Here is a 12907-nt window from a genome sequence, read left to right as displayed (position 1 = left end):
AAATAAAGTAAACTCTTGTATAATATCTTGATGCTGTATGAAGATGACCATCATGCGCACAACTAAGGGCAAATTCCATTCCAGTAGCACCCAATCGGGTAGTTCCGGGTCTGAAAAGTGAAGCCAATGCGGAAGTGCCTTAAACATTCATTCTCTCTAATGGCCATCAGGGGGCGACTCCACTGGCTCCAAAAAGAAGGCAGTTAGTATGGAAGTCTATGAGAAAATGACCCTACTTCTCACTTAATTTATTATCTCAGTAAACACTTTTCTAATGAGTTTATGGTCTCAATCGCTACTTTCAAGTCTTCTTCAATAAAGCATGATGTTCATTTTGTAATTTATGGTCCCATTTAATTTAAATTTGACGATAAAGCAGGGTATGCTTTAGGGCGTGGCTACGTTGTGATTGACAAGTCGCTACCACGGCGACAACGTTGGTTAGTAACGTAAACATGGCGTCACCCCAGGATCTCAGGATGTGTTTTCAGTTCATGAGAGTTAATTTTAATATTTTGGTCGCCTAGAAACTCTTGTTTGGCGTTTGGCTGTACTAAATGACCCTCTAAGGAGTCGGATGCTCAGTTTTCCCGGTAAGTTCATTTTGTTTTTATGGTTTTAAGCCTGTTTTTCCGCTAGCGAAAATTAGCATTATCATTATCACAGTTAACCATAGACTGCAAATACACCGTGCTAACTAAGCTAACAGCTAGTGTTAGGGTCAGCATCACCCTCTCGTTCAAATATGGTCACTTCTCATCACTTCTGGCTCCAAGAATCCAAGATGGCGACAGTCAAAATGCTAAAGTCGAGGCTTGAAAACGCAAGTCCACAAACCAATGTCAATTATTTTATACAGTCTATGGTAACACCACAATCTTCTTACTCCTGTCTGTTACATGCTGCAGGTGATTTATCCCGTCAAGAGCACACAAACTACACCTTTAGTGTATTTTCTTGCCTGTAACTACTGTGTCTTGCGGACGTCCCATTTGAAATGGTACATTAAATTTTTTTCCTCACTTGTTGGCCTGTGTCTGTGATCTGGCCTTGGAGGTAACACCCTAAGTTAGACCAAAAGACATGCCAGAAGACATCAATAGTGTAACATAGTCATACTTAGTTTGCATTCAACAAGGTTTCATAAAGATTTTAATATAAAATTCCATAGTTATTTAATTGAAGAGTTATATTATCATTTACTATTTCAGTTTATTCTGTAACTGCATGTTTGATTGCAATTATTTGTATAATAGCTGTGACATATCTTAAAGCTACTTCTGGAGGTTCAGGCTCTTTAGAGGCTGACCATCAGCAGTGTGTGTTGAGTCCTCATTGGATATGTTGAATATGTTGATGCAGCTATTAACAGGTGAAGTAGTGGAGGTAAACTCTCTCTACTTGTCTTATTCTTTATTTAGTCTACTTTTTGGTCCTGTTTCTGAAAGTTTTTATGTGAAACTTCAGAGTAGCACAGAAAAAATGCTGTGTTCAAATTTTTGTTGTACTCTCTCATTCTTAGGTTTTTCTTGACAGATAGTCTGGAGGGTTTTTTGATAATAAGATATGAAAACAGAAAACTTTTTTCACCTTTATTTTATGTTGCCCGATTTCTCTTATAAAACCTATATTAAATTAACATTTTTCTGTCAGTTATCTTTCAGAGCTGCAATGATTAGTCGATTAATTAAATTTCTCTGGTTCCAGCTTCTTAAATGTGAATATCTTCTGTTTTTTTTAGTCCTCTATGATAGTAAATTGAAAATCTTTGGGTTATGGACTATTGTTTGGGACAAAACAAGACATTTGAGGACATCACCTCGGGCTGTCAGAAACAGTGGTCACATTTTTCATCATTTTCTGATATTTTATAGACCAAATGACTAATCGATTAATCTACAGATTCATCAATAATGAAAATAATTGTTAGTTGCAGCCCTAGTGTCTTTAAACTGAAAATCTGGCTTCAACTACAAAGGTTTTGCTTTTGCGCCAGTGTTACTATTAGTTTCGGGTACAAGTTGAGCTGAGCAGTCACTGCTGATAAGCCAGTATAGATTTTCATCTTTTTAAACCTCCTTCCCTTCTGTCTCTTACTCACTACACAGTACAATATGTGTGAATTGTTATATGTCAGCAAAAGTGTGCATGGTGTGTGTGTGTGCGTGTGTCTGTGTGTGTGACAGAGAGGATACAGGTGTTGTTAGCAAGCTCTGAAGGTGACTGCTGGTCTCATCCATCAAACAGGCTTTCCTCAGGCTGATCCCTAATGGATCCCCTCAATCAGAGCCGCTCACTGTCAGTCGCAGTGCAACAAAATGAGAAATCAGGCAACTGGTCGCGCAGCCAAGGTTGGGAGTCATATAAAGGGGACAAAGTGATAAAGACCAGCTCGTGTCCAGCCTGTTGATTAGTATTGAGTGATCTCAGCCTTCCAGCCAGTCATGACGGAAGCAGGACATCAATCTGGACAAAGCTACTTCTTCAACAACTATAAATCAGCTGTACATATACAGTATATCCAAATCAGCAACCTGGACGTCATTGTGAGGTGATGTGTTGGCTTTGCATAGTGACTGCTAAATATCAGTCTGTTCCTTTTTAATTGCCCTTAGTTTTTCAGATTAACCTTTTTCTAATAATTTGATAACTGGTGACGGACTAAGTGTGCCAGAGGTTTTGATTTCATTCTGTGCAATTCACAACAGTAATGGAAAGTGAAAAGGTAGATTTGCTAAGCCCTCTCTGTACTTTAAAAAATAGTCCCTTGCTAATGTAGTTATCAAGTGTTAACACACTTCACTTTACCATAGGCCATTAAAATCTATAAAGGGAGGACAGATTCAAACAGAGCATTCACTTTATTCTTCTGTGTCCAGGGCTTCATACTATGTTAAATGCTGGTTCTGTCTTCCCTTCAGGTGATTTGATTTGAGAAGCTAATATACTGAAAGCCTCCTCTTGCTGTTTGTCTCCAGCTACTCATTCTCTCAGCTTTAAAAGCCTTTATTATTGAAAGGGCCTTTATTTGGTTTTAGGGTCTAACAAAATTGTGTACCACCTCAGAGAAAAATGAAAAGGTTTTGAGTGCTGTCGGTGTTCCTAAAATAGATTCATTATACAGTATGTCTGTGTTTGGCTTCTAAATAGGCAGGAAAGAAGGAGGTGATTCATAGAGATATGGAGGTACAGCACAGTAATCAAACTAAAAGCTCGCTGTCTTGCTGCAGCTTGTGCACACAACACTGTCCAACGCAGTTCAGAAGGGCTGTATTAGCATGACGGTTTCAAGAACAATGTTGCCAAAGCATCAAAGTACAATTTGTGCAAATATTTGGACAGTACACATTACAGTAATATGAACATTAACACAACATTAACCATCCATCCATTTTCTTTACTGCTTATCCTGTAGAGATCGCGGGGGAGTTGGAGCCAATCTCAGCTGACATTGGGCGAGAAGCGGGCTACACCCTGGACAGGTTGCCAGTCAATCACAGGGCTAACATATAGTATAGAGACAAACAACCATTCACACTCACATTCACACCTACGGGCAATTTAGTGTCACCTGTTAACCTAACCTGCATCTTTTTGGTCTGTGGGAGGAAGCTGAAGTACCTGGAGAGAGCCCATGCATGCAAACTCCACACAGAAAGGCCCCAGCCGTCCTGTGGGTTTGAATCCAGAACGCTCTTGCTATGAGTGCTGACCACTGCACCATGCTGCCCTACATTTATATATATTAATTATATATATACAGTATATCCTATGCATGTATTTGTGTGTGTGAGTGCTGATGAAGGGTTTATGTTTAGGGAAGGATGAAGGTGTACCATTGTGTTGAAATGAATCCCTAATTAACAGTAATGTCATGGATTATATGTAGGAACAGAGTAATTCACTCAGTAACCATCTCCCCAATTACATTTTAACAGATCACATCACACTGTGTGTGTGTGTCTAGGTCATTCACTGTCCCTCAGGTCGTGGCATGTTGATACATAATGAGCAGCAAGATATGCCCTGTATTCTTCTCCTAGAAGTCTTTTTAATTTTGAGAGGTCATTATCTGAAATTACAGAATTGAACTTGTTAAAGTAAATGTTCCTTTTTTCATTGAGTGTTTTACACTGTAGGGAGGAAGTACATCTCTGTCTCAACCTCACCTGTTGAACAGTCACCACATATTCTGTTTTTTTTTGGTTGCCATTATTTTTTGTGTAGTCCTTTTTCAACAATTTGTGGTCACTGAGCCTGTACTTGATTAGGATCTGTATTTTAAGCCAGAATTAATTGGAATTTGGAATAAAGTTTTCTCTTTATTGAATGTAGAGCTCTTCCGAGCTTTTTATTTTAGTGCATTCACTGCCATGTTGAAACTCCCTGATGCTGTTATGGTTATACCAAGGTAGGTATAACTCCATTATATGATTATTTATGGTAAACTGGTATTTGTCCTCCTGACATCTGGGGCGTTTTTGAAAAAAAATCATGACATTAAACTCATATTTACTACCAGAGCCCAGTTCTGACAGTACTTTTATACTTTGTCCAACTGTTGCTGTAGTTCAGTAGGAGACAGTAAAACAAGGTCATCAGCTTAAAACAGAGACTTCACCTCATCCTCCTATCTAGGAGGGAACGGCCAGGAACAGCACACCGATCCAACTGAACAGCAAGCTCATTTATATACACGCTAAATAAAGCCAGACATAAATGGTACTAAAAGTACTCCATTAAATTCCCATCTCAGCTGTCTTGTAGTTTGTACAAACTATGGTGCCAATTTGGACCTTGTGGAGTTTTCTGCAAACTGTTTCAGTAGCGCTGAATGTTCCAGACTGTCCAAGCCCTCATTTTTATCAATGTAATGAGAAAACATTGTTAATTAATATATATAAAAAGTCGCAAAATGTTGCTGCTGAGCATGACAGTAAAAAATCTTGAACTGGATTATCAGCTCACAGCCACTACAGCATTAATATTATGTACTCGCCACACTTGGTTTAGGTTAGGGAAAGATCGTAGTGTTGGTTTAATGCAAAGTCTGCAGTCATGTGGGACTCAGGATGCATCTATAGTAAGGTCATGGAGAGCATTGGAAAACCTCCTTCAATTACAGCTATTTAGAATTGTGAGTTACAGGGTTTAAATGAAAAACATGATTGGGAATATATATTGTCTAATTTTAATATGACAGCTCATTAATTACAAAGTTATCTATAGAGCTTACAATAGACCCTATGAAAGATTTCAGATGAGACTAAAAGCCAACTACGTCTGACATCTGTGTAATTTCAACTCTCCAAGTACATTTCTTCACATGTTTTGGCAAAGTCCAAGCATTGCCAACTTTAGGAATTATGTTAATAATGTTTTGGCCGAGCTTGTGAAAATTGTCTACAATCCCGGTTCTTGTTTATCTCTTATTAATGATGACTCTCATGTGAATGTTATTTTCTGGATTCACAGTAGCAAAGAAGACAATCTTAAAATCCTTGATTACTCCTGATATTTGTATGCAATCACTCTGGATAAATAATCTCCTGAACATTGTCAATCTGGAACGTACAACTGGAAGATTGAACAATGCACGACTTGCCACAGTTGAGGCCAGGAATTCTTTCTCCAAGGATATCATAAGCTTTCTTTCTCAAGAGCACTGAAAGTACTTATTACCAGTGGTTGAAATTTACTCACGTACTGTACTTAAGTACAATTTTAAGGTACTTATATACTTGAGTATTTCTATTTTATGCTACTTTATATTTCCACTCCACTACATTTCAGGGGGAAATATTGTACTTTCTACTCCACGACATTTATTTGACAGTTTTAGTTACTTTTCAGATGAAGATTTTACACAATTGATAATATAACAAGCTTTTAAAATACAACACATTGTTAAAGATGAAACCAGTAGTTTCCAACCTTTTTGGCTTTTGACGTCTTACAAAAAGCAGTGTGTAGTCGGGGTCACATTTCAAATGTCTATGAGTTGTTAACAGCTCCACCAAATAGTGATTTTTTCCCTCTAAACTTCTCACATAGTTTCGTTTCAATAAATGTTCAAATGATCCAATATTTCACCAAAAATCAAAGATTAGAGAAAAAGTCCTAAAAATGAAAACATTTGTGTATCTGAACTTTGTTTTTTCCTCCTTTCTCTCCCATTAATCATCTCATGTCCCCTCAGATTAATCTGGTGACCCTTTGGAGGGCCCTGACACCTAGGTTGGGAACCACTGGACTAAACTAGCTGACTGTATATAAAGTAGTTGAAACTAGCTCCACCTCCAGCAGCTACAACAGTAACATGCTGCTTACACACTGATGCATCAGTATTAATAATCTAATGATGTCATATATAATAATATATCAGTCAGAGGGACCAAACCACTACTTTTACTGTAATACTTCAACTACATTTTGCTGCTGATACGTATGTACTTTTACTTAAACAGGATTTTTAATGCAGAACTTTTACTTGTAATAGAGTATTTTTACATTGCTCTATTGGTACTTTTATTTAAGTAAATGCTCTGAATACTTCCACCACTGCTGATTACTGAACTAACCCACATACCCACCACGTGCATGTTTTAAATAGTTAAATGTAGATAGCACAGGAGATAGAGAAGGGCTTCATAGAATATGTCATGTAAAACTGTGTCTTTAAGTAACTGGTAGTGTTAGTAAGTCATACCCATTCCGGTCCTCCTTTGTCCTTGTTGCAGGCAGATACTCGCCTGTTGATGTATGTGGTGATATTAATATTGGTGGCGATGGGTATTGATTTGGAGGCCTGCACACAGTCATACATATAGCTGTCTGGTGGTGGGCTTACCAATCACCATAAGTCAGTGTCTGGCTGTGGAAAACCAGGGTGGTGTAAGCACCCATCAGAAATTAATCAGAGTTTTATTTTGGCCTTCTCTTATTATTTCAGGAGTTTGTGTAGTTCTCACTTTTCGTGCCCCATCATATGCATATTTTGACTGCAGTTTTCAGAAAACAATCAGCAAACATCACATCTGGAGCCGATTACACCAACTGTTAGTAGTTCAAACGTAGCCTAGATATAATGTGCTTACTAAGTAGAGATTTACGCATCACCAAATTAAATCTCAGGTGACACTTTACATCATATTCTACAGAAAAAACACAGAAAACCTAAAATTACAAACAGTTATTTGAATAATGTTACTAAACATTAGATTAAATGACCAAAAAGCATCTGTAAGGTTAGCATAATGAGATATTTCCCTCTCACTGTAAACTGCATGAACAGGCCTACTATTAATTCTAAAACAGAAATATTTCTCCAGGTATTCAAATATAAACAAAACAAACTCACACCTACATTCACAAAGAGTCAGCAGTTAAGTTTATTTTATCTTTTGGGCCCTAAAACTGTTGTATGTGTTAAGTTACGTTACATCTCGTGATGCTTAAGTGACTTCCTGTTTACATATTTGGTTACTTCTTATTAAACAGCACTACAGATGTTTCCTAAAAAATGATTTGTGTGTGTGTTCACTAGATAAGACATTTCCTAAGTTTTAATGATGCAACCTAATTTGGTAAATCACTATTTTGAAACTTAGCAGTTAAGAACTAAAAGACTTTACACACACTAGTGCAGTCCAGTCCAGGTCCAAAGCATCTAACAGTTTCATAAATGTCATATAAAATCTATGCAGTATTGATGCTAGAACTAAGATCAGACAGTATCCTCTGAGATGAACATATTTCTCTGTCATCACTTTATAGATGTAGGATGTATAGAGAGGTATAAAGAGGGCAGCTGTCTTTACAACTGTTTGAAGTCTTACTGCTTGCTTGCTGTCTCTTTGTCTTACCTTCCATGTTCCTTTCTCTCTCCAAACTTAATGAAGGCTCCTTGGTTACAGTGCATGATTATCATACAGAGAGGATCATATCCCATTGATTTTATGCAGATGATCACCTTTCTGTGTACGCAGGGCTGATGGTGGTAGTAATTTACAGAAGAAAATCAATTACCCTTCTCGTGTGCAGGAGTAATTGTTTATTATTTTCCTATTAGACAAACTGTGTTGATCAATGTTATGGAAAGATTGCCCATGAATACTATCAACATAAATAGATTTGCCTTCGACATTAGTACCAGTTTACCTTTAATGACCTGTACAATGTCAAACCAATGCCACAGGCTGAGATTTAAGCTCTAATTGTATTTGTGTGTGTGTGTGGGAGGTGGGGGGAGGTTGGGGGTGGTTATGGAGTATAAGAAATGAATGACTATTTTTACTTTTTTAAAAGTCTAAACACTCAGAAGGCCCCAGATTTACCGGCAAGACCACATTTATGTATTCTACAGAGGGTTGATGGCATGATGAAACAATTACATCCAAGATACTAAGCACAAGATCGTGCATCGACACTGTTGTTGTTTCACAAATGTGCCATTGATGTGAATAGTCAGTGGTTCCCCTGGCCCCGTCCGCAGCCTCTCTCCCTGTATCAGTGCGGATTGATCTAGACACAAACTAATCACTATAACTCACTGAAGTAATTGGCCCAGCCCAGATCACAGAGTAGCAGCCAATCGACTGGTCCGGGAATCAATAGCCTGATCAGAAAAGGTAGGAGCAGCAAGTAGGGATACAGAGGAAGGAGGAGGGATGTTTTGTAGAAGATCAATCTGGCTGAACAGCACAGTTTATGGGTGTGTGATAGTCAACCTATCATATTCCCCCTGTGCAGCCTACTTTAACTTCAGCTATTTTCCCAGGTTCTGCACTCCTCTGGCCACCCCAAATCTGGATTCAGGGGAGGCCAGTGATCATTATAAATTCTTCCACACTTCACCCACTCCTTTTAAGTCTTGCAAGAGGCAAACGTACTACAGAACGCACAGTGATGAAAAGTCATCAGTCTACCAAAGTTCAAAAACAAAGACCTAGCTTTGGGCTTTTAAAATGAAAATCTGCCCTTGAGCTGAGCGGACAGTGAAGTCCATATCTATGACAATTCTTGACAATTAGCAAAGAGGGTTCATTGAATTTTTCTTTGAGATATAATCCAACTGATTTTTTTTTTAAAATGTAGTGTGGGAACAATTAGTCACTCAGTTCATAAATTAATCAACTGATAAATAATGACATCTTTATTCACTTAATATTGTCAATCTATTTCTCTATATTGTAATTCTTCTACTACTGTCTCTGTATATACAATGCCTTTTTTCTGTCCATCCTGACAGAGGGATCATTCACTGTTGCTCTTCTGACGTTCTTCCTCATTCTTCCTCATTTAAATAGAGACTTTAAGGATACAAGGTGTCGGTCAGGCCATTGTACAGTAAAGCCCTCAGAGGGCCTTCTGGGGAAAATTTGTCACTTAAGTAATTCCTCAAGCTAAAATTAATTTGCTTCCTCCAGCATCTAAAATGTGAAGACCTTTGTCCTAAATCACTGTATGGATATCTTTTTGATTTTAAACTGCTAGTAAAATCATTTGAAGATTGTGATGGGTATTATTTGCTATTCTCTGATAATTCATAGATTAAACAATACAGAAAATAATAGAGATTAATCAGTGAGGACAATTATCATTAGTTGCAGCTCTAGTTGAATGTATTGTAGGGCTTCCAGCTATGTCTAAAAATACAGCTAGATTTCAGTAAAATAATATAGGTGTTGTCCGGGTAGTCCAGGATTTGTCTCCAGGTGACACTAGAATTTATCTGTCAGCTGCTTGGTTAAAATAAAGAGTTTAGATTCACAAACTCAAAGCTGAGCTCTCTGATATTATAGAATTACTCAACTGAGTCCTGTCGTGATCTGAAATCGCCCGTTCCACCTGATGTGGATTCTCACTGAATTGTCAAACGAACATGTAAACATGCGAACACCCCGCAGAAAGCTCTAGGTTCGGTATTCACATCCGACTCCTTTTATTGCTACAGTAAGAGGTGACAGCGTCGACACCTGAGTCACTGCACGCGATCCCTCAGATCACACAAAATTTCAGGATCACTCTCCTAGCGTTTGGCCTCAGCCGTGCTCAGTCTATTTCATAGAAAGAGCAGGTGGTCCTAATATTTCATGCGTTCAGTGTGTTTGCAACCCTTAGCCCCCCACTCCCGCCCTTGTCTATTCCTCATCCCACTAGAGCCCATTTCTCTTTCATCCATGCTGGTCGTCCTGCTTTTAGGAGGTTCCTGCTCGGCCAGACAGAACGCTGAGCACAGTTCCGGAGCGCTGGCCCTCCTCTCAACATTCTCATCTCAGCATCTCCCCCGACACTGCTCCTGTCTCGCTTTCTCCTCTCCTCCATCTCCCTCCACTGCCCCCCCCTCACCCCCCCTCCACACACTTTTGCTTTTTCCTCTTTCTTCCCCTTCTCTCTCTCCCTTTTCCCTTCCTTCTCTCTTTCTCTCTCTCCCTCTGTGGTTGTTGATTGGGTGTCTGAGTGCTTGTGGCAGCTGTGTGTTGTGTGTAATAGAGCAGAGAGGCTAGTCTGAATACAGCGATGGGAGAATTTGTTTATGTGAGAGATGCATAGATGGAGACAGGTCTCCAGACGCTGCGGGCTCTCTCTTGCTGTCATCCCGCATTCAGGCCCTGACAGGAGATCTGAGATGGCCAAATATGCCAGACGCTCGCCCCAAATCCCCAAGCTGCACCTTGCAATCCAACCGATGTGTGTTTGTGTTTATTCAGATTTGACAGAATGATTCTGTGTGTGTGTGTGTGTGTGTGTGTGTGTGTGTGTGTGTGTGTGTGTGTGTGTGTGTGTGTGCATGTGTCTCCAGGATGGCATGCTTGATCAGATTCCCCTGCCACAGGCTTGGTCCAGGGTCCATTACCACTGAGCGATAGAGGGGAGAGGGTCCACCAGCTATTCTCTTTTTATCCTATCCCAGTGATCTCTTTCTCTGATATGTGAAGTCTGTTCAGTGGGGCAAGGATTCGGCTTCTATCGCCGCTCTGAGACGTGTGTCCAGCTCAAACAGCTCATTTAGCATTTTCATTCCCCTCTCCTTGGTGTACTTGTAGTCGCATTTGTATCTGAATGTTTGCGGCGGTTTGTCCAACTTAGTCTTGTCACTTCAGCCTCACATCTTCAGGGACTCTTTGCTTTGTCTTCGTGTCACCGTGATGTGTGGCGATGTGTTATTTAAATCAAGTGTTTCAATTGAATAACCTCTGCTTTTTGGTTCATACAGAACTTCCTCAACTCCTCTAAAGACTATTGGCAACATACTGTCTTGTTTGGTGCAGTTCTAAGCGTGGCGCTGAAAGCATGCTTCTTTCTAAATGAAAACAAACTAATGCATTAGAATAATATGCTTAGAGGAGAGACACTAAAGCACAATTAATGAAGACTGAATCTGGAGTGGCTGGTTGGCTGTAAGGCTGTTTCCAATAGAATCCATGCTTCCATCAATGCGGCTCGACTGAAACGCGGAGGCTGCATTCTGAGAGCAACCGCAGTCGGCATGTTGTGGCCTTTTAACTGCCTTCAGCAATCACATTTGATGCTCCTTAATTATCCAACACTTTTCCCCCCCTCTGCCTTGCTGCCTTCTCCCCGCTCAGCTGCAGAGACGGTGCGTTTGCTTACCGCTCTGCCTTGCCTAAGTGTTCGCCTGCATGTAAATTAATCTTGATTCACTTTACCCTGCCCTGCTGAGTGCTACAAATTACCCTATAGCAACGAAACAGCACAAGTGAAAAAAGCCAAATTGCAGCACTTGATAGGCTGTTGCTCCTTGTGCTTTATGCCATTACATTAGGGCTACATAATGAATGTTCTCTTGTGAAAAGTAGTGTGTTGTAGGTTTTTAATTCATCCTGAATAGGGAATGTTTGTGCATCTCTCTCTCTCTCTCTCTCTCTCTCTCTCTTTCTCTGTCTGTCTGTCTGTATGTGTTTCTCCGGAAGAAGCTTTAATGAAGGAGGCCCCCCCCATACACACACACACACACACACACACACACACACACACACACACACACACACACAAGCCTAAAACGTCAGCATCCATCATTCCATTTACAGGAGCTTGACAAAATTAGCTGCCTTTGTGCCATAGTCTCTCTAATTGGCTGAGGAAGAAAAACAGGCTTTTGACACAAACACAGGCAACAAATTCACTTACCGTGGCACTTGTCTCTCTGTGGATGTTAATGCGAAAGAGGTTTAGGTATTAATTCACCAGAACAGAATTGGCTCCGGCTTGAGTGCTCCGTTTTCTACCCCGAATGCTCTTCACAAATTTCCCTGCCGTCTTTTATTGCTTTTAAACCACAGTTTTATGTTCTTTCTTCCCTGATGGATGTTCACTCAGTACTTACTTGCTTGTCGGGTGAGAATAAGTCCCTAAAGAAGTCAGTCTTTGTTCTGTCATCATGACCAAAAGTTGTTTTTTTTTAAATTTGCTGTGTCTGATCTCACCATATTAGTCAAATATTCAACTGCATATGAAATAACCTTGACTATTGACAAAGCAAGGACACTCACTGTGTGGGTATGTTCTTGTGTGTGTGTGTGTGTGTGTGCTTGTGTGTGTAAATCAATGACAGTGAATGGGAGGAACCCCTCTACAAACCCTCATCTTTCATCTTGAATAACCGATATCATAAACAGACGCTACTCATCAATCTCACCTGTGTTCCCGATACAAAGATGGGAGGCAGGCCTATTTCCCTCTCTTTCTGCAGACCTGATGACATTTACTAAATTGCCCTATGCATGTGTATGTGTGTGTGTGTGTATGTACACAAAGAGGAGTGTGTGTGGGTGACAGTGTGCATGTGCCTAATGTTTATGCTTGGCAACATTTGTGCAAACTTGGTGGCGTTTGTTTGTATGGCAGTAATATTGTAGATCAATTTGTTTTGAGTGGACAATTT

At 39.8% G+C, this 12907-nt stretch overlaps 1 protein-coding gene across 3 annotated transcripts in view; it reads left to right on the top strand.

The window, feature by feature from the left end:
- The first annotated feature begins 432 nt into the window (after window positions 1-432).
- Window positions 433-12907, top strand: part of LOC121904369 (homeobox protein orthopedia B-like) — a 47052-nt gene continuing 34577 nt past the window's right edge. The window contains exons 1-3 of one of the 3 annotated variants that reach the window (XR_006098211.1): window positions 433-593; window positions 2248-2551; window positions 3416-4330. The gene's annotated coding sequence lies outside the window, so the exon portion shown is untranslated. Of the gene's footprint in view, window positions 594-2247; window positions 2552-3415; window positions 4331-12907 lie in introns of those variants that run through there. The other 2 variants (XR_006098212.1, XM_042422082.1) reach the window with 2 other exon arrangements.

The sequence above is a fragment of the Thunnus maccoyii genome, chromosome 9 (genome assembly GCF_910596095.1).
Source record: "Thunnus maccoyii chromosome 9, fThuMac1.1, whole genome shotgun sequence".
Classification (NCBI taxonomy): Eukaryota; Metazoa; Chordata; class Actinopteri; order Scombriformes; family Scombridae; genus Thunnus; species Thunnus maccoyii.
Note: the sequence above shows the minus strand (reverse complement) of the source record. Positions and strands in the feature narration are given on the sequence as shown.